The sequence below is a fragment of the Leptodactylus fuscus genome, chromosome 5 (assembly GCF_031893055.1).
Source record: "Leptodactylus fuscus isolate aLepFus1 chromosome 5, aLepFus1.hap2, whole genome shotgun sequence".
Taxonomy (NCBI): domain Eukaryota; kingdom Metazoa; phylum Chordata; class Amphibia; order Anura; family Leptodactylidae; genus Leptodactylus; species Leptodactylus fuscus.
In genome coordinates, this window is record NC_134269.1 from 187,791,758 (window position 1) to 187,815,052 (window position 23,295).

The following is a 23,295-nucleotide window of genomic DNA, read 5'->3' on the forward strand; positions in this document are numbered from 1 at the left end:
CCAAAACACTATAGGGGGCCTGTCACCTCTTCTGACATAAAGTAACATTTTTTCCCTTCTGTAATGGCGCCCTCTCCACTTTCCTGATAGGGGGCGAAGCAAAGGCCCTTCCAGATTTATAATCATTTACTCTACGTTTGCTGGTGTAAACTACCCCTTTAAGACTGATGTGGCGATCAGCTGATCACTAAAGGTCTTGCCGACTGTTATTTTCAGGGGATCCTGCAGCTTTTGGCTTAGAATATGATACCAGGTTGCCTTCAGATAGCTGTAAGGCCGATTCTATGATAGTACAGTTCAGTCGAACTAGCGAAGGGTTTTACGGATAGAAATGTTGCTGAAATGTGTCGCACTATAGCTGTCCAATATATATAGACACAAATAATGGTGGCTGCTACAGGGGTAAGGTAAGATTACGTCTTGACCATACAGACATTTTATATGGCCATGTGTATATGACTCCTGCATTTCAGACCTATTTATCATCAATTATACCTACAGTATGATGTCGTCTCCTCCCATGAAGGAGTTAAGTGGATGGTTTTACAGCGGTAATGGACTAGCCGCTACTTTGATGGTCCAAGCAGCTTGTGAATTATTCAGGGACAGAGGATGGCATTAAAATAGATGAGATTTTCTCTGGGTTTAGTCTGATTAAATGTGCTGATAATTGGGTTTTGCTTGTTAAACATTGTTAGGAATAGGAAGACAGGACGACGCACTTAACATATAGATGATGGTGTCACTGTAAAACATCAGGAGAAATCCACCTGAAAACAAGGTGACTGCCCAGGGGGTGCTATTGGTGGGGGTCCATACAGACCATCAGCTGCTAAATGAATGTGGCAGGGGTGGTCCATGTATGTGGATTTCTGTGTATCCATAAAACGGACATGTCACCACATCTGAAAAGTGCAATGACATATGTCATCTTATCAGCACTGCCACCCAGGGTCTATTAGCCAAGTGGGCGGTAACAATGAGGTTATCCGTGGGGCGGGTCTGTGTGCTATATGTCACCACCCACTTGGCTAGTAGGACCTGGCGATATTTCAACTTCTTAATAAATGTTCGGGGTCCCTTTAACAATCCATAGAGAAGGTTTTATCTCCAGGAAAGTCAATGACATTATGACATTCACACGACCATTAGCCATTTTTCTTTATGCAAAGCGCAAACACCTGTAAAGTTTTGGAGTATTGAATGCATTAACCTTAATCCACTTCGATGACATATAGAAATCGTGTTACGTTACTCCATTAATTATTTCTGACCCAGTTATTTCAGTCCAGCGGTGAATAGCGGAAAAGATAAATGTTATGTCTGACATCTTCTCTAAGCAGGATTTTACATTGGTGGGTATAATTATCTAATATAAGGGGTTCCTGAATATTATAGCAATGTGATGTACACATAAGATGCTGTGCAGGAGGCTGTGAGAGGGGAGGGGGAGCAGCAGGGGGAAGACAATGTATCTAGAGATGAGCGAACACTGTTCGGATCAGCCGATCCGAACAGCATGCTCCCATAGAAATGAATGGAAGCACCTGTGACGCTGGCCGGCCGCCGGCAAAGTCAGCGTCACAGGTGCTTCCATTCATTTCTATGGGAGCGTGCTGTTCAGATCGGCTGATCCGAACAGTGTTCGCTCATCTCTAAACGTATCAACTGTTCAGTATTGACCCTCAAATATGATTTCCCTCAAATGTGAGTCAGAAGGGATACTATGACTCCTTAACCACTTCAGGACCATACACATTTTTTTGTTTTGGTACATGCACATTTGAGGGCTATAACAATTTTTCGTTTGGATTATTCAAATAATTTTTTTGTCTTTTTTCAGCGGTACATAGGGCTTTATTTTTGTTATTTTTCTATGTTTTCATATTTTATTTTTAAAAAATTATAATAGATTTCCCTCTCTGTTGTGGTAATTTTATTTTGGTGACACATAGTGTTCCTCCATGAGTGTGGGGACGTGGTTTTGGTGTTTTTTTTTATTTTACTTTTTAATTTTTTGTCTATCAATGTTTTTTTTTTTATCTTAAATTGAGCCCCCATAAGATCATGATAGACCTTAGCATTACTTTTTTTTTTTGTCAGGTTTTAAGAGAACTGGAGAAAATGCTTTAACCCCATTTACAGGAGGAAGATAGCTTCCTGAGCTGCACTGCAGAACTGAAATGGGTTCTCTATGACCCAGCAGATCCAACAGTCCACAAGCCCTGGCAGATAACATGAAGTCATGATGGTGGCACCCATAGTTCTGGTTAAGGAGATGTCAACTCATGGTGTACAGGGATTTATTAGACTATGCCTGCACTGCTAAGAATACAGGGAAAGGAATATGTAAATAAATCCTCATTGGTGGAAAAGTGGAAGTTCCTCTAGTGCCACCTTTGGGAAGGTAACAACCTACAGATCAATGCCTGGTTTTACTTTTTCTCTGATAGATCCTGGATGGTTCCCAGACGAGTTTTACAGAACATGCCCTATATTTACCATTTTCTAAACCCCGCTGCCACAAATCTGCAAACATTTTGTAGGTAATTAACAAAGGAAATGCCTAATCCCGTTAAATAAAATAGCTGCAGCTGCTTGTAATGCTCACACATCTGGTGGACATATTTGACAATTTGTCTTTTGCTGGATTTTTTTTTTTAGTTCGTTTAGAAATGTCAACAAAAATTATGAGCCCATGCCTCGGAAACAAATATTAGTCACTCTCCTTGCTGAATGGTAATAGCAACAATGACAGGTTTTATAGTTGTGCAAATTATGGCTTTTTATAGATAGGACAAATGCTATAAACATTGTCCTATCTATTATACATAATTTAACCTCATAAGAACACAATACATTTTTGCTTTTACTTTTTCATTTTTCACTCTTAATTTACCAAAAAGGCAGAATTTTTTTACTTCAATATTTTATAAAACAGACATGGGGGAAATTCATCATTCCCTCTATGCCAGGGATGATATTTTACCATATGTTTGTGCCAAATGTGCATCACAATCCCCGATCTGCTCCTTGCCCATCACACCGTGACGGGGATCAAGGCAGGGACACCTCGACCTGACTGATTTATTATAACTGATGCCAGTTTTATTACATTTTTTGGAAGGTGACCAAAAACAGCGACTGGTATTGTGATTTTTCAGCGCATTCACTTTGTGAGATCAATAATGTTATATTCTTTTTTGCATTTTTTGAAGCGGTCATACCGATTATACTCTACAAGGGACAAAAGAAGGAATCGCTTATTAAGGCCAGTTGCACACCACTGTTCGCTTTCAGCCGGCTGTGAATTAAAGGCAGGGGTGGCTCATGGGAAACACGCCGCGCTTCTGTAGCCTCTTTCATTCAATGAATAAAAGCCATGAGAGCAGGGCCGCAAAATAGTACCTGTTCTTTATTTTGTGGCCCGGACTGTCAGCCTGCACACATGACAATGTACTTCACGGTCATGCGTATCGGCCCATAGAAATGAATAGGTCTGTGTGCTATCCGGGAAAAACATGGATAGCAAACAGATCTCAGCTACGGGCGTCTGCAAGAGGCCTACATGTCCGAGAAAGTTTTGGATTCTTTTTCTATGTTTTTTTTTAATCCTAGTGTTGTCTTCCGCTACCTGTCAGGGGGCATTCACACGATGTAAAGTGGCGTTGATACTGACACGTAAATTCGTGTCAGAATCAGCGCTGCAAAACAGAATCCCATTGACTTCAATGGGTTCCGCTTAGCGCACGTAACACTTTGAAATCAATGGGAAGCTTTTTAATCCATTGATTTCTATGTGTTATGCACGCTAAACGGAATCCATTGAAGTCAATGGGATTCTGTTTTGCAGCACTGATTCTGACACGAGTCTACGTGTCAGAATCAATGCCCCGTTACATCGCGTGAATGCCGGATTTATTGCTTGTGCGACCTTAGAACTGTGCTATTAACCGCTGAGCCACCGTGTTGCCCCTAAACCGTCTTTCTTCTGACGCCTGCGCAGTTGGCTCTGCCACTGAGACACTAGTAGAGCTGACTGCGCATGAGCGCAATTGCGGCCTCGGAACTATGGCCGCGCATGCGCAGTCGGCTCTACTAGTGTCAGAGCCGACAGAGGTGAAGCCGCCGAAGAAAGACGAAGAAAGAAGGGGAGGATCCCACAGAAGATAGAGGCGGCGCAGGATCGTGTTCTCGGGCAGCGGTGGGGACGCCCTCATCGCATTTTCAGCGCTGGGGCCCGCCCCCATCAATGCCAGAGAACTAATTTACATACCAGTAAAAACCGGTATTACTAAGGAATGACGCGGCGGAGATCCCATCTAAAGGTAAGAGACGAATAGCCTTTCTAAAGGCTATTCTGACATGTTAGCCACAGAAAAAAGATTTTTAATGGTAGAATACCTTTAAAGGACCCAGAATTATATCCTTCATAAAATACTACATATCCTATTTTTGACCATTTTCATGGCTTGATGGACCCAAAATAAGTCAATGGGTTTATTTTAAATGTCCATCAAACTGGAGTTGAATCTGCATGATGGCCATTCAAAACGGATTAGTGGGTTGGGTTAAAAAAGTCAATAAAAACAAACAATGAAATCCATCCATTTTTTTTAATGCATAGTTAAAAATGGATGACAATAAGACATGGAGATAAAACCTTATTATCGGCCTTGTGAGTAATACAGAGTCTGATGGGTTGATCATGACTTACGGATTCTCTCTATGGTGTTTTTTAAGGCTCTGTGTCATGCTCCACCCCCTCAGGCCCTGCACTAGGCATAACATATAGTATCCGTTTGTTTCTGGAGCCTTCCTATATCAGTATATAAGAAAGTTTAAGATCACTTTCATCTTTGGCCTATGGTTTTCTCCCACTTCCAATAAAATTTACAGTATATTTGATCAGGGAGCCGCTGGGAAACTATATGGCGGTGTTAATGTAAGGGTATGAGACCGGGGTGATTTGCTCCTCAGTCCGGTAATCAAAACCTTGTAATTCCCACGTGAAACGCAAAATGAAAGCATAGCGTCTTTAATAGACTGAAAAGCTCTTTATGCTGCGAAAAAAAGAATATAATTAAAAATTAATACTACGGAAGGACCCAAATAATTAAAAGACAGACCCCATCGGCATTGTTAAAATGAACAAAGTGATTTTTCACCGGCTAATGCTCTAATGAAAGAAATTAGAGGAGGAAAAACAGAAAAAGCCCCATAGCTCAGGGACCGGCATGGCGGATTCCAGACCACGATAATGATAATTCATTAGAAAAAAAACCTATCTGGGGATCGCTCCAGTGTAGAGATGAGCGAACACTAAAATGTTCGAGGTTCGAAATTCGATTCGAACAGCCGCTCACTGTTCGAGTGTTCGAATGGGTTTCGAACCCCATTATAGTCTATGGGGAACATAAACTCGTTAAGGGGGAAACCCAAATTCGTGTCTGGAGGGTCACCAAGTCCACTATGACACCCCAGGAAATGATACCAACACCCTGGAATGACACTGGGACAGCAGGGGAAGCATGTCTGGGGGCATAAAAGTCACTTTATTTCATGGAAATCCCTGTCAGTTTGCGATTTTCGCAAGCTAACTTTTCCCCATAGAAATGCGTTGGCCAGTGCTGATTGGCCAGAGTACGGAACTCGACCAATCAGCGCTGGCTCTGCTGGAGGAGGCGGAGTCTAAGATCGCTCCACACCAGTCTCCATTCAGGTCCGACCTTAGACTCCGCCTCCTCCGGCAGAGCCAGCGCTGATTGGCCGAAGGCTGGCCAATGCATTCCTATGCGAATGCAGAGACTTAGCAGTGCTGAGTCAGTTTTGCTCAACTGAGTCAGTTTTGCTACATCAGATGTAGCAATTGGCCAGAGTACGGAATTCGGCCAATCAGCGCTGGCTCTGCTGGAGGAGGCGGAGTCTAAGGTCGGACCTGAATGGAGACTGGTGTGGAGCGATCTTAGACTCCGCCTCCTCCAGCAGAGCCAGCGCTGATTGGCCGAATTCCGTACTCTGGCCAATCAGCACTGGCTAATGCATTGTATTGGCGTGATGAAGCAGTGCTGAATGTGTGTGCTTAGCACACACATTCAGCTCTACTTCATCGGGCTAATAGAATGCATTGGCCAATCAGCGCTGGCCAATGCATTCTATTAGCTTGATGAAGCAGAGTGTGCACAAGGGTTCAAGCGCACCCTCGGCTCTGATGTAGCAGAGCCGAGGGTGCACAAGGGTTCAAGTGCACCCTCGGCTCTCCTACATCAGAGCCGAGGGTGCGCTTGAACCCTTGTGCACACTCTGCTTCATCAAGCTAATAGAATGCATTGGCCAGCACTGATTGGCCAGAGTACGGAATTCGGCCAATCAGCGCTGGCCAATGCATCCCTATGGGAAAAAGTTTATCTCACAAAAATCACAATTACACACCCGATAGAGCCCCAAAAAGTTATTTTTAATAACATTCCCCCCTAAATAAAGGTTATCCCTAGCTATCCCTGCCTGTACAGCTATCCCTGTCTCATAGTCACAAAGTTCACATTCTCATATGACCCGGATTTGAAATCCACTATTCGTCTAAAATGGAGGTCACCTGATTTCGGCAGCCAATGACTTTTTCCAATTTTTTTCAATGCCCCCGGTGTCGTAGTTCCTGTCCCACCTCCCCTGCGCTGTTATTGGTGCAAAAAAGGCGCCAGGGAAGGTGGGAGGGGAATCGAATTTTGGCGCACTTTACCACGCGGTGTTCGATTCGATTCGAACATGGCGAACACCCTGATATCCGATCGTACATGTGTTCGATAGAACACTGTTCGCTCATCTCTACTCCAGTGTAATCTGAGCCTCATGTAAAGTTCAGCAGAAAAAAAAATAAGGAACACAACAACACATGTCGTGGTCGGTCTCCTTCAAAACTTGCAATCTTTATTTGTATTGGCTGCAAGACATCAGACTTTGAAAATTTAAAGGGGGAGTCCAGTCACAATAGTCTGAGGTTTCAAAATTTAAAAGGGGAATCTAGTCTATTTCTGTAATATATTACTGTGTATTATCCTTTATCGGTATTACTTTGCTGCTGTAACATACTGAAATTTCCCCACTGTGGGACTATTAAAAGATTATCTTATCTTAAATCAGGCACACCCTCTGCTGTAGGGCCATATGTCTGCCCTGATATCTATGCCAGCTTGTAGTTAGTGTAGACTTCATGGATAATTTACGCTAGTAAACTAGAATAAATCTTCATAAATCTGGCAGGGTTGGCCACTTGCCCACATCACGGCTATTTCCAAGAAAGTAGTGAGTTTGGCACAAAACAGGAAAAAGTAGCAAATTTTTGTGCAAAAACCCAATTTGCGCAAAAATTTCCAACTTTTTCATGTTAAATCTTCTCTACTGAATTTCTGTGATGTTTCTAGAAAGATTTCTACATTTTGTGGCTTCTCGGTTCCCGGATATGACCCCCATGATTATGACTCTTCTAAACACCACTTGCAAAACATATCAAGTAGTCAAGCACTGATTTTCCTTCTAATCCTCACCATGTAAGTGCTATAACTATAGGTCTGAATGTAAAAAAAAGATGTAGACACGTTTAATCTGAAAAAGAATATAATAATAAGGACATTGCTGTAAAAGCTGCTCTGAATAGATGGCGCTGGCGTCAATTACCGTGAAAGAGGTGAGGGAACGGCGAGAATTAATTGCAGTTTGTGAATATTTAGGTGAATACGACGGGAACTCTCACCACGTAAAATTATAGAGTAGAGAACCATAAAAAAACTCACGTGTCATTTACTAAAGTCAAAACATGTGAAATGTTCATCCTCCTCACTCTTTACCAGGGAAGGTACTTTATATGTAGAGACGTAGAACATGTGTATATATATGGGTGAATTCACACTGAGTAAACGCTAGCTTATTCTGAACGTAAAACACGTTCAGAATAAGCGGCGTCTAAAGCAGCTCCATTCATTTCTATGGGAGCGGGGATACGAGCGCTCCCCATAGAAATGAATGGGCTGCTTCTTTCACTCCGTGCAGTCCCATTGAAGTGAATGGGGAGTGCCGGCGTATACGGCAAGCTCTGCTCATGCCGGAGTGTACACGCCGGCACTCCCCATTCACTTCAATGGGACTGCACGGAGTGAAAGAAGCAGCCCATTCATTTCTATGGGGAGCACTCGTATGCCGGCTCCCATAGAGATGAATGGAGCTGCTTTAGACGCCGCTTATTCTGAACGTGTTTTACGTTCAGAATAAGCTAGCGTTTACTCAGTGTGAATGCACCCTAATAATTCGTGGAGAAATATCTTTCCGTTCCATGACAAATCACATGCCCTTAGAGTAGGCTGTCACCCCTAAAAACATCACAACCACCGCATAGTAAGAATATATTCACATGGAGGAACCCGTTGCTGATTTTAGGCCAGGGCTCCACGCGGTGTAAACTGCATTATTTTACAGTTCCTGCAAAGTGGATGGGATTCTAACGAAATTCTAACGGTTTTTGAAATGTCAGTTTTACCTCCGGAAAAACTGATGCCATGGATTTTCCTATAGGTATAACGGAAGCATAAATTCAGCACAGTAAATCTCTGCAGACTCTGTGTGAAAATCGATGCGGGAAAATCCTCAAAGCGTTTTTCCTGCAGTGCTTTTTGCTGTGGCCTGTTATGTGGGACCTCAGCTTTAGGCTCCGTTCCCAAGGAGTAACACGCCGCTCATTCTTACACATAAACACGTGTCAGAGTGAGCGCTGTAAAACAGAATCCCATTGACTTCAGTGGGTGCCGTCTTACGCGTGCTACACATTGAAATCAATGGGTTAAAAAGCCTCCCACTGATTTCAATGTGTAGCACGCGTAAGACGGCACCCATTGAATTCAATGGGATCAGTTTTGAAGCGCTCACTCTGACACATGATTACGTGTCAGAATGAGCGGCGCGTTACTCCGTGGGACCGGAGCCTTAAGGTGGATTCCCCCTCAGAATCATCTCCAAGTTCTGGCCTGAATCTGACTCAATGAGAGGAAAAGTTGGACGTTTCAATTTCCTTCTCACCTTCTGCTGTATCATGTCTTTATACAGACATGTCCAAAAGACATGATACAGCAGAAGGTGAGAAGGAAATTGAAACGTCCAACTTTGCCTCAGCAGGAAACTTGGTTACTCAGTCACCAGGAAACGTAAAGCCGTGAATTAAATAGCCCAAAATTAATACTGCTGAAATATTCAAGATTATATGAGTCTAGTTGGGCCGAGGAGTAGTTCAGCTTGCCCTGCCACATGTTATTAAGACATAGTTTGAGGAACACAACAGAGAGTTCAAGGTGTTGATTTGGCCTCCACATTGCATCTGTGAGAGCTGCTGGAATAACAATTCCAATCCATGGATTCTTCACCTTGGGTGAGATCTGCTGCTATGTCTTGGTGCCAGACACTAAAGGACATGGTCAGAGGACTTTTAAGATCCTTATGTGATGGTGGAGAGTTATTAGAAGACCAATATATATGTGTGTGTATAGATAGATCTATCTATATATCAGAACCTCTTACACTTGTATACAAGACTTCTCCCGAGTTGCACCACTTGTCTGGAATGCTATATCCTGGACAATCAGATTAACTCCCAATTTCTACAGCTTCAAGAGCAAACTAAAGACGCATATTTTCAGACAGGCCTATCACAATTCCTAATGTAGCGTAATTAGAATCCCTAAAATGAACCCTCCTCTGTCCCCGCTCCCACATTACCCCACACGGTATGATGCCGTTTCAGGCTAACTTTGTATGTCCAGGCACCTTCCACATGTTAAAGGACATGACTGGTGACGGCTCATACAGTTTTATGTTTGTGTAATGACAGTCACCTCTATTACAAAATTGTCTGAACACTGTATAAGCAATGCTGCCCCTGCTACCTCTTGTGTCACCCCCTCTACTTCATAGATTGTAAGCTCTTGCGAGCACAACCCTTAGTCTCATTGTGTGAAGTGACTATTTCTTTGTAATGTATCTTTTTGTCTGTACTTGAATCCTACAAATTGTACAGCGCTGCGGAATATGTTGGCGCTATATAAATAAAATGTATTATTATTATATGTGTGTGTATATACAGTCCTATGAAAAAGTTTGGGCACCCCTATTAATCTTAATCATTTTTAGTTCTAAATATTTTGGTGTTTGCAGCAGCCATTTCAGTTTGATATATCTAATAACTGATGGACACAGTAATATTTCAGGATTGAAATGAGGTTTATTGTACTAACAGAAAATGCGCAATATGCATTAAACCAAAATTTGACCGATGCAAAAATATGGGCATCTCAACAGAAAAGTGACATTAATATTTAGTAGATCCTCCTTTTGCAGAGATAACAGCCTCTAGTTGCTTCCTGTAGCTTTTAATCAGTTCCTGGATCCTGGATAAAGGTATTTTGGACCATTTCTTTCTACAAAACAATTCAAGTTCAGTTAAGTTTGATGGTCGCTGAACCTGGACAGCCCGCTCTCAAATGATCTGAAAACAAAGATTGTTCAACATAGTTGTTCAGGGGAAGGATACAAAACGTTGTCTCAGAGATTTAACCTGTCAGTTTCCACTGTGAGGAACATAGTAAGGAAATGGAAGACCACAGGGACAGTTCTTGTTAAGCCCAGAAGTGGCAGGCCAAGAAAAATATCAGAAAGGCAGAGAAGAAGAATGGTGAGAACAGTCAAGGACAATCCACAGACCACCTCCAAAGAGCTGCAGCATCATCTTGCTGCAGATGGTGTCACTGTGCATCGGTGAACTATACAGCGCACTTTGCACAAATAGAAGCTGTATGGGAGAGTGATGAGAAAGAAGCCGTTTCTGCACGTACGCCACAAATAGAGTTGCCTGAGGTATGAAAAAGCACATTTGGACAAGGCAGCTTCATTTTGGAAACAAAAATTGAGTTGTTTGGTTATAAAAAAAGGCGTTATGCATGGCGTCCAAAAAGAAACAGCATTCCAAGAAAAACACATGCTACCCACTGTAAAATTTGGTGGAGGTTCCATCATGCTTTGGGGCTGTGTGGCCAATGCCGGCACCGGGAATCTTGTTAAAGTTGAGGGTCGCATGGATTCCACTCAGTATCAGCAGATTCTTGAGAATAATGTTCAAGAATCAGTGACAAAGTTGAAGTTACGCCGGGGATGGATATTTCAGCAAGACAATGATCCAAAACACCGCTCCAAATCCTCAGGCATTCATGCAGAGGAACAATTACAATGTTCTGGAATGGCCATCCCAGTCCCCAGACCTGAATATCATTGAACATCTGTGGGATGATTTGAAGCGGGCTGTCCATGCTCGGCGACCATCTAACTTAACTGAACTTGAATTGTTTGTCCAAAATACCTTTATCCAGGAACTGATTAAAAGCTACAGGAAGCGACTAGAGGCTGTTATCTTTGCAAAAGGAGGATCTACTAAATATTAATGTCACTTTTCTGTTGAGGTGCCCATACTTTTGCACCGGTCAAATTTTGGTTTAATGCATATTGCACATTTTCTGTTAGTACAATAAACCTCATTTCAATCCTGAAATATTACTGTGTCCATCAGTTATTAGATATATCAAACTGAAATGGCTGCTGCAAACACCAAAATATTTAGAACTAAAAATGATTAAGATTAATAGGGGTGCCCAAACTTTTTCATAGGACTGTATATGTTCAGTAATGTATGTATGAGTGTTACAGTATGTATATCTATGTGCATGTGTCTCACAGTGTACATGTGTCTGAATGCATGTATGTGTGCGTATGTGTTACTGTTTCTATAACTAGTCATGCACTGTATAAGTGTGTATATGTCCATGTTCATTGACATTAACCATCCCTTTAAAAAATCCTGCGTACCACCCTTGCTATAAGCTAGCACACTAATGCAAGTTCGATATATACAAAGCCATGTAATATTCACCAGAGTGCTCACGCTGGTTCCATCAGCAATTATACCGAACAATCTCCCATTTTCTCGGATTTTACACTTTTGACCCTTATCGAGAAAAAAAAAACATTCTCTTTGTGACGACAACAAAGTGGAAAAGGAGGAAAAGTGAGAGAGTAAAAAATTCCACCATTACTTCTCTCTTCAGAAAATAACATCACTTCTTAACTAAAATACAGGACACTGGCAATTTGTTCTGAAAGATAAAATGGCGGGGCGAGCGGCAGGGAGGTTTAATGATCAGCAGGTAGATGCTCATTAATGTCCTGCTAATAATGGACATCGCTCCATCACTTCATTCAACCCGCAAATAGCTTCACATATTAGCCTCCGTCTCTGAAGAACAAGGTTTAAAGGGAATTGAAAGTCATGGAAACTGGGGCCGAAATGTGAATTTCTAGAGTTCTAGTGATATTTATTAGCGCGGTCATTGAAATGACTACAAAGTGGATGATGGGGATTTTAATGGAGCTTGATATTTTGGTGCTTGTATGCAGGGTACGTAACACGCACTATCATCAGGAACAGAACTTCCACCGGTTTCATCCATGCATATTTATTACATGTTCTTATGATTAGTTCTAAAATGAAGCACCATGAAATACCATTTCCATATCAGCATAGGCCACTGGTTACCTATATACAGGACAAATGGTTCACGGATTTGGTTGGATAGGTCTAAAACAAAATTAAAAAATATTCTTGGACTAAAAACATTCTTTTAGTCCAATCTCCTGCTTTGAAGGTCCAAAGAAATCCATGTCTAGGACATAAAGTGGTGGTGACCTAATAGGAGATGTTTACCTACTGGTAGACCTCAGAGTGAAGACCAGAAGATCTTGATGTTAGGTCACAGGGCTATTCTTTGAAAGTTCATTGATCTTTGAAGTTCACATTCAGTGATAATCTCAGACACTCCCAAACGGTTACATGGGTTATCGAGGTTAGAAAAATATGGCAGCTTTCTTTTAAAAACTTTATAAAATTTTTCCTTGCGTGGTGTGTGGGTCTACGGAAGGCTAAGGCTTTCCAATGCATAAAACAGAATCAAACACCACAAATCATGACTTGAAGGTAAGGATTAATAACAATAACTAGCAGTGAACACAGTAGAAGAGGAAGGAAGTGGAGCCAGGTGCTGATCATGTGATCTAGGGTCGGAACGAACCTGGAAACTTGTGGTTTGTTCAAAACAGAACCAGGGGGAAGTAAGTGTTGAAATCCTCCCTGGAGAAGCCCTTTGAAAATTTACTCATACCCCTTTCCTTCATCCACACTCCCCCTTCATTCTCCCTAGCTGAACTTGATAGGACATAAAACTTTTTTATACCATACTATGCAATATGTTTTTTTTGGAACTAGTTCTTATGGCTCATCAGCAAAGAGAAAAAAACCAATGAACCTAATTTTGGGCCAAAGCCAAGAATGGCTACAAACCGAAAGGGAAATATATAGGAAGTTTTTATACTTCTCCTTTCTGCTTAATCCAGTCCTAGCTCTGGCTCAAAAAACCACAGCAAATTCTGCAATAAAAAACATGCGTTTCCAAAATATGGCACATCAGTTACAAAAATGTAGCCCATAGCAAGGAATGGGTTTAAAGAAAACTCCTATACTCACCTCTTCAATTCTGCAGATTCCTGCCTCTACTTACTATCGAGTGCTATACCTCATTCACATGACCACTACAATCAATCAATGGCCTCAGCAGTGATGTCCACATGTACAGAACATGACCACCGAGGTCGGTGATTGGCTAAAATACTCATATGACTGAAGTATGTGACGTCATCACTGCAGAAGGCAAGAAGACACCAGCTAGGGCCACTTCAGGAGAAGGAAGAGCTGAGTATAGGTTTGTTTTAATCTTAGCCCATTCCCTGCACTTGGTTAAAGGGGGCAAAAATGTTTTATTTTTTTTTAAATGTGTCTTAGTGCTACTAATGGGTTAATAAAAGCACCCATATACGTTTTAGTGTGTTTTGGGTGATTTCTGGGCATTTCTGGGATCTGCTGGTGTCTCCTGCTTTTTGTTTACCTGGTTCTGCTTCCTGCTATGTAACTTCCTCACTACCTCCTCCCATACACCCCCTTCCTGTCTCTCTAGCTATCCCGCCCTTCCCAGAACTATAATATACACTTACCCTTCACGCGCCTTCCTGTGAAACAGCCTGTTAGGATTGGGTCCCGCAGGGTTCTCTCTCAGCACACAGCGCCACCTGCAGGTCAATCTAACTCTTGCCCTCGGCCTCGGATAGTGAGGTGTCTGGAGTGTAAATCCAAATTTCGGCCTACTGAGCATGCTCAGACATTTTGGAGCCGCTCAGAGGCTAAGTCCCATTTTGCCCATACTGAGCATGATCGGTGACATCATGGCCACCGCCCTGTTGGGCGGGGACTAGACTTTATATGGTGTGAGCCGACGCCTGCCCGGTGCTCACACTTTGACTAAGTACCTTAAGACAGGAGGTTAGGGCCAGGTTCCAGTTAATGGTAGGAGCAGTCTCTAGGGATCTAGGTAGGATTCCATGGCCCTGCCAGTGGGAATCAGTAGCCCATTTAACTGTCTACTCACTTTGTAGCTCCTAGCTGTTGCAGAAGCATGTTTTGTTGCTGACCTGGGGTGAAGTTTAAACCTTGGCATCCTTGCTGTTTAAGCTGTACTGTGCACCTGTCCCGTGAGGTTAACTGTCAGGGTGTTGTTGCAGCTTGTTCACATTGTGTACCGCGCCACATGACTGCCAGTGCAGTTTAACTGGTAGCTCACTGTTCAGACCATACAGCCGCCCATCTGGACCTGTGGACCTCGCTGCAGTGCCTTGCAGACTAGCGGGTCTGTCGTTTAAAAATATTATTTTTAAATATATACACAGAACCGTAAGACAGCCCCTCCTCCTCCTGTTCTGATTCAGTCTTCCAGTGATGATCCACCTCTACTGCGTGAATACATAGTATTGGTGAATTACCGGCAGTGGCGCGCACAGTGGAGAACAGCATGCACAGACAGCATTATTACAAGAGGAGGAGCCATCTCGCTGGAAGAAGCCATGGATGGTAAGTATAATGGAGTGGATGGGGAAAAGGGAGTAGTCGTGACGATCCGTTTCTGGAAATAGGGAAACATATCGTCACCAGAAAATGACCCTGGGGCGGTCACATGACCATCTTAGGGATATGGCTAAATATCCATTTTTTTATTAATTATGTTATTTAGAAAGTAGGAGGGGTAGGGTTTTGGATTAGTGTAGGGATATCAAGTTATCCCAGACAACCCCTTTAGGTTTTAGCAAACTCTAAAAAACTTTTCACTTGAAGTGCTGACAGCACAATACAGTACATGACCCTCTAATGGACTCTCTTCATGCCTGAAGCTTCTACATGATGTGTCACATTATTACAGTGACTGCTCCAGAGGGCTCATATCTGTAGAGTCAATGGCTTCTTGCCCAGTCAACCAGCAACAACCCCAAAACAACAGCCTACAGATGAGTGTCTTGTTTGACTTACAGCCTAGTCATATTGCAAGGCCTGTTAAAGGATAGGCCAATGAAATATAGGATAGCCACTTTCCAATAGGTCACTCTAAAGCTATAGCTTTCTTTCTTATAAAGAGCTAATTTGAGCTCATTTGGAGGGGCATTTAGTCAAAATATCAGTATTGGCGAGTGTTTTAGTCATTTTATAGGTCCTTTTATCCTTGTTCTTTTAATGGAAATCTTATCGACAAGGAGTTTAACGTTATTCCTTTAATAAGGAGCCATTGAAAGTCTTGGTTGCTCATCTCCAGTTGAATGTAATTCATGAATCACCTAAAAATCCATACTGGTACCCAAGTGGTTATAACACCCCAGAGGCCTCCCATTCCCCTTTAGTGAGTGTGGAGAATCCTGAGATCAATCCTACAGAGTATCCTATTTATCAACATGTCCCTTCAATCGAGAGCTAACTGAGTAATGGTCGGTTTCGACTATCTCAAGGGCCTCAACCATATTAATCACACAATTCTCACCCATTTATAACCCGAGCGACTGAGATTGACTGCAAAGGGTTTATTTGTTGCAGGCATATGCTAGATTTCCTTTCTGGGGCACGCTTGGCTTTTATTTGCTTCCTCCAAACAAAAAATATCTCTCCAGCTGGCAGATGCCCGTGCATTTAATCATATAAGTTGGCTCGCTGTCCACCACCAGCCAGTCCATGGAAACTTCTATTTAATAGGCTAATATCTGGAAATGTCACCGAGACGTCCTGCGTGGTAATTAATAATGCACTCTACATTTTCATTGCTCGGATATGATGCCTTATTAAGTGACAAATACTCAGATGATTATTTTATTTCGGATTCGTCTGCAGCTCAGAATTTATGGATAAATCTAAAAAGCAATCCGTAAAAATGGGAACCGAAATGTCTTCTCGTTCTAGCTGATATGGCTGCGTGTTAAGATAGAAGACGCTTCCTTAAAGTATTTAAAATGCAAATTGTAAAGTTTTAGAGAGCAAATAAAGACAACGTATAACAATATGCCACAAAGCCTGGTTATTACACTGCTACATGAAAGCAGACGTCTTATAACTAGAGGGGTTGTTGGGATTGTAAAACCGTATTTCAGTTTCTTGGTCTATCTCCTGATCATGGTGACATCCATACTGGAAGCCCCTCAGACATTTTTTGAGGGAAGAAGGGGGAAGAAACGAAAAATGTGTTTCAGTTTCTTGGTCCATCTCCTGATCATGGAGACGTTCAATGGTAAGAGACCAACATCCATTTCTTGAGGGAAGGAGGAGGAAGAAACAAAAGATCTTTTGTGGTTTCTTGGTCTATCACCCGATGATCGTAAATGCTCAACAGCTGGGAGCCCTGAATCCAGTTCTCGAAAGGAAGAAGGGAGAAGAAACAAAAAATATATTTTAGTTTCCTTATCTATCACGGTGTTGATCAATACTGGGAGCCTCATCCATCTCTTGAAGGAAAAAGCAAATAACATATTTCAGTTTCTTTGTCTATCTCCTAATCATGGAGATGCTCAACACTAGGAGCCCCTCATCCACTTCTTGATGGAAGGAGAAAGAAGCAAAAAACTTTTTTCAGTTTCTTGGTTTATCTCCAGATTATGGAGACGCTCACGACTGGGAACTTCTCATTAATTTCTTAAGGGGAAGAGGAATGCTCAAATAAGATAAGACAGGAACAACTTCAATGAATGTTTTTTTTTTTTTATGTCCAAGCATTTCAATAGGCACCGTGCAGTGCATCATTTAATCTGTCAACTTCACCTGCTTATAGCTGATCTCTGGGGGTCTCAGGACTTCTTGGAATCATCGTATTTCTTAGGAAACTTGTATAAGAGAATAATAGGCCGAGTTCTTGAGGTTGAGTAAAAAATGTAGAAATCACTTTGGCAGCATAGGAGGCCGATGGATTTTATGGCTCAGACCCAGGGATGGTATTACCTACCAAACACACCAGGGAATTGCATGAGGCCCCAGAGATCAGGGGGCCCACATTAACTGTGTACAGACAAAAATGGAGCAGTATACTATGTCTGAGGGCACTAAGGGGGCAGTATACTATGTGTGGGAACAACTAGGGAGCAGTATACTATATATGGAGTCAGTATTATGAGGGCCCATACATAAGTTTGCTGGGGACCCCAAAATGCCAAATCTGCTCATGCTCAGACTCAGAGTAGAGGGAGAAGCACTCTAATAAAGCTTGGAACATGCAACACTGGCTGAAGTCAGGAGCAATAGGTATTTTTCAGACTTTAAAGGGAGTCTATCACCAGAACCCAGCGTACCAACTCATCCCCACAGATAGATAGGTTATAGTATTGCCCTTCTGAATCTGCACCACTGTTGCTGAGATATACTTGTTTTTATGTTAATATGTTAATTAGCTATTTGGAGCAATGAGGGAGTTGCCATTGTAAGAGGTAAGTGGCGATGTTCTTGTTGTTCCAAAAGAGCTATCTTGCATATTTTAAAAAACAGAGATACATTAGCAAAAACTGCAATGTCAAGGCAGCGATTCACAACAGAAAACACCATTTGATTCAGATTAACTTAACCTATCTATCTGTAGGGCTAGATTAATATGCAGGGTTCTGGTAACAGACTTTCTTTAAAGAGGACCTTTCACCTCCTGGGGCACATGCAGTTTAATACACCGCTAGAAAGCAAGCCAACAGTGCATTCAGAGCACTATCGGCTTTCCCATTCTGTGCCCCCAGTGAAGAGCTATCGGTGCCGGTACCGTAGCTCTTCACTGTCAGACTGACTGTCAGAAATGTCCTTCCTCACAGAAGTGTCTATAGCGCTGTACTGTGAGAGTGGTGAGGAACGCCTCCCTCCTCTCCTGATAGTACTCATCCACAGATGAGTACTGGGGGGGGGGGCACATTCCTCACCGCTCAGTGTCATCACTGGGCAGTAAGCAACACCCCCTCTCACAGTACAGCGCTATAGACGCTGCTATGAGGAAGGGCGTTCCTGACAGACTGTCAGAAACGCCCTTCTGACAGTGAAGAGCTACGGTACCAGCACCAATAGCTCTTCACTGGGGGCAAAGAATGGGAAAGCCGATAGTGCGCTGAATTCAGTGCACTGTCGGTTTTCTAGTGGTGTATTAAGCCACATGTGCCCCAAAAGGTGAAAGGTCCTCTTTAAGAAGGAGCATAAGCACATAACCCATAGACACAGTGATACAGTCCATAAGAAGTATGGCATGATCCAAAAATAGAGCACTGCAGCTAAGGATATACTGTACATCAAATTTCCCATGGTTGCCCAAAACATACCCCAGCAAGTTACAGACTACTATAAGATTACTATCACTGTTCATCAGCTTCAAAGCACCAGTAACAATGCCCTCGCAGTAAGCCAACCAAGAATTCCAGATCAATGAACCATTATAACATATAACGCTCCCTGTTTTATTGCCTGCAACCCTATCCAACCCCATATAACCATCTATCAGAGCAGATCATGTTTTATGGAGCCTTCGTTTAATACAAACCGTGTCGCTGTGCATTACATGTAACCGGCATCAGCTGGGGTGCAATATCTGGTGGGTTTGCCCTTTGTGTTATACATCTGAACAGGATCCAACTTATGAATGGGGTTTTACAGAACAATATGACTTTTTATCACTAGTGGCACAAACTGTTCCCTAGTATAAAGAAAAATGAAGAGAAAATAGGTTTTCGTAGCTTTTGGCTGCATTCTTTATCGTCTTTATTTCACAGCTCAAGAATTCCCCTCTGGTAATAGATGGTGGCAGGACCAATACATAAAGCACAGTCTGCCAAGGAACGCATTCAAGTGGAGTCTTTGTTACCGTATATAGAGATACCATGCAGCACGGAGACGGAGAATAAGCCCGCTTTATGTATGCACGAATTTATAACCAAATTGGAGGAAGCAATGAGCATGGAAGAGACACAAACAAGCAACCATCAAGTTAAAGGGAGACTCCATGTTTGACAAAGGCCTCATACAAATGGCGGAGACTTTGTCCAGCTATGTGCGGAACATATGTTATTGCTAACTGGAAACCATCAACAAGTAAGTTGATGATGTTAAGGGGGTTTTATAGGAAATAAATATTCAATTAAACCTAAAAAAATGGTTGATACCGTCACCAATCCTGGAACCACTCCGGTTATGACGTTGCCAGGTCACTGATGATCTGTACTTTGTGGTTTTCCACAACACACAAGAAATGCCGACTTAGTCAATCACCAGCAACGGTGGTGACAGCAAACTTACTGAGATTCATTTTTGCAAATGTTCATGAAGCTCACCTGCGAAAATGTTATTATACAAGGGGGCTCTTCAAACCCCAGAATATGATAGGAGGAGGCCCAGGGAAGTGTGGACAAAATAACACAGATATTCACTCTCCTGGATGTCTAAGTCTTCTTTACCTCCATCTAATCTTCACCAGCCTCTTTCGGTGTCTACTCGGACATCATATGCCAGGGTCACCACTGAGGAACAGGTGAAGACTGAATGCCAGGAAAGAAGATGCCCAGGAGAGTTGAAGAAAGGTAAGTATCTGTGATTTTCATTTTGTCCACATCTTCTCTGGGCCCCCACTTATGATACTCAGGGGTCTGTAGAGGCCCCAGACTATAATAATGATTTGTGGGTGACAAAGTCCAAAAATTATTATGTGCGATATTGGATCTCACACACATTTATTCCCATACATTTGAGCTGCAGAACCAGATACAACTAATGGATAGGCGTTGCCGACATGGTTTTCTGATGCTGTACAATCCATTACAAGTCACCTCAGTGTTCTTCTGATGGATCTAATAAAGCCGTAAGACAATCATACACCTTAGGTTATGATCACATCTGAACCAGAGTCTACATTGCAGAGTTCATCGAAAATCGGTGAAGGAAAAAGTCCGTCACGAAGGACTTTATCCTCTGGCGCTTTCAGTTAAAAAATGGAGGACATCCGACACACCCCATTATAGTCAATGGGGTCTGCTGGTCTCTGTCTGTAACCCCCGATGGACCCGGGCAATGAAGAGCCAGCAATAGTGTGAACCTAGTGTAAGGTAGTGGCTGCTAGCCAACTACATGGCTCCTGCTAGCTTCCCCATCTGCCCATACAGTTACATGCCAAGCGTGCATGTGTTTTTATTGAGTGTAACGTCTGGCACTGTCTTATCTCCCACGGGAAATCCAGCACGGCCAACCCATTGTTCTCCAGATATCTGCCTTTACTAGATGGTTAGACGGGGCTGCCAAAATTGGGAGTTCAGCCGGCATTTATATAATGTGTATTTGCTGCATATTAACTCTTAATACCCAGGGAACCTTCATCTATTTACATATTTTACAAGATAAAGGATTTCAAATTCCTTAGAGGATTTGTCTACATTACAAGACACATTTTAAATATCCATTGAACCATTGTTGGTTAATAAAGGAGAATCCCTCGTGACTTATTTCATTTAGCAGGAGGGGCAGACTTATTGTAAACTGAGTCTATGTCCCTGGAGGACCCAGAATGTCTTGCATAACACAGATAGCCCATTGATTTCAAATGGAGGCTATGTAATGCTTTGTTTCTCCTGCGGGGGAGCTGCAGGGACACTGCCACTGACTTTAAATCCAATAATTGTACAACTCCTTTGACTTAGTGTCTACCTAGGATCTGCGGCAGTGGTTCTTCTAATCACCGTGGGGCTGAGTATATTCTGTAAAATAATGGTCACCTTGGCTTTGTAAATGCAACAGTATTAAAATACAAAGTAACTGCGCGCTTTGGGCTTCACATAATTATTTTGTTCTAAAATTACATTTTGGATCTGGGCCCAATTTGTGATCTACAAGAGATGTAAGGCTCTTAGTAAATTTGTTTTGACATGAGATATTTAGGCAGACTTAGCTTGTGCCATCTAAGACCTTAATTGGTATCTTATTCGCTTTGGAAAGTCAAGACAGAAAGAGAAAAAAGCTGACTAAAGCCTGAGATCAAATGTAGGCACTTAAAAATAGGGAGCTCTTGCGGTTTCCTCCAGCCATGTTAATTGCTGCCAAAAAATACATTGTGGAAAAATACACATTTTCTGACAGAACTCCAGAATTGAGCATTTTCTGTGTCTATAAAGCAGCTAAAAACAAATATATAGTTGAGATTTTTTTTTTTAGAATTTACTATTTTAATACAAGTGTGTTAGACAGGGCTGTGGAGTTGGAGTCAGAGTCACGAAGACAGAGTCAAAATAGGGACCAGTTTTAGGTGGCGTTAGGAAAAAGTTATCAAATCCAACTTTGTGGGGGCAAAAGTGGTCATTATACTGTGTAGGGCGAAAGGGGGTCTTTATACTGTGTCTGGGCAAAACAGGGTTAATTATTTTAAACTGTAGTCTGTAATTATAGATATTAATTATATACATAGTTTGTTACATGTTTACTTTCATAGGATTTCAATCTCTAGGTTTTTTTTTTTTGGAGGGGGGGATTTAGAGGATCTTTACAGTTTCTATCTGACCGTGGCTGTCATCTATTTATGAGTCAGAGCAAGAGTCAGAGTTGGGCTTTACCGACTCCAAAGTCCTGCTGATAGAGAAATCTTTCCCTCAGATAGGTGGCTGCCCCTAGACCATAGATCTGAGTAATTCCACCAAAAATAATTTACCTTACGAAGTGCAACTCTGCCTCCATTGCTGAGGAATTGTTGTTTTTGTAAATATGTAAATCACCTTTCTGGAGCAATGGCAACATCCTCATCACTGAGACTTGGGACCCCCACATATCAGCTGTTTCAAGACATTGCAACATTTGGGTGAGCACTGAGACCTCTTCATGGGTACACTGCTTAGGGGTTGTGCTTGATGTTGCATTTAAGTCCCATTTACCTGACCAGGTCATGTGACAAATAAATGTGACTTCATTGACCTCTACAGTGGAAGTGACCCACAACCTGAGCTGTTCTGTGAGGATTCCAGGCATCAGACCCCCACTGATCAAATATTGACGAACTATCTTAAAGATGAATCACTAATTTGTAACTACTTAAAGATCCATTTATATTAGTGCTAGATTGGCCCTGGTGTTATTTTCTGATATTTGTCAGGGTCCATTCACACTGAGTTTTTTGGTGCTGATTTTGACTCTGAATCCGCACCAGAATCCAAATGGAAAAAAAGCCTTCCATTGACTTCAATGGGTTCCTTTTTCCGCTTGCGAGGAAACCCATTGAAGCCAACGGGAGGCTTTTTTTTCACGTGGATTCTGATGTGGATTCAGCATCAAAATCAGCACCATAAAACTCCTCGTGAATGGACCCTCAAAGAGGAAAAGGTGTGGTTAAAAAAGTAGCACATAGTCTTTATAAATATTAAAATAAGATCATGGGTTGGGCAGTGACATCACCACACATAGTGGTCACGAGAGCCTCTGCACTTACAGCCCAGCCAGACCTGGAACTGGGAGAAAATGGGGTATTTGAAGAACTAAGGACCAGGGGTAGGTGAGAATCACCTCTATTTTTCACTCCCTTCCACACCAACACCCCTCCCCTCCCGCTATCTCTGGATTTTATATTTATCCTTGTTCTGCCTTGGAAAATCCTTTTAACAATTTGTTCACATTTGCGTTCTTCTTTCCATTCTTCCGGTCAGTCGCAGGACCAGAAATAAACGTAGAACAATGATGGAGACTATAATGGGGTCCGTTATTTTTGTGCTGAAAAAGTTGTGGTTGCAGGACTTTTACACGTGATGGACTCTGCCAGAAGAACATAGCCTTACTATGACAATATCATACACAATATATGACGTGCTAAT

General features: G+C 42.2%; 1 protein-coding gene across 4 annotated transcripts in view; it reads right to left on the reverse strand.

Moving 5' to 3' along the window:
• Positions 1 to 23,295, reverse strand: part of SGCD (sarcoglycan delta) — a 514,319-nt gene that overhangs the window by 104,082 nt on the left and 386,942 nt on the right. The gene's annotated exons all lie outside the window — the stretch shown is intronic.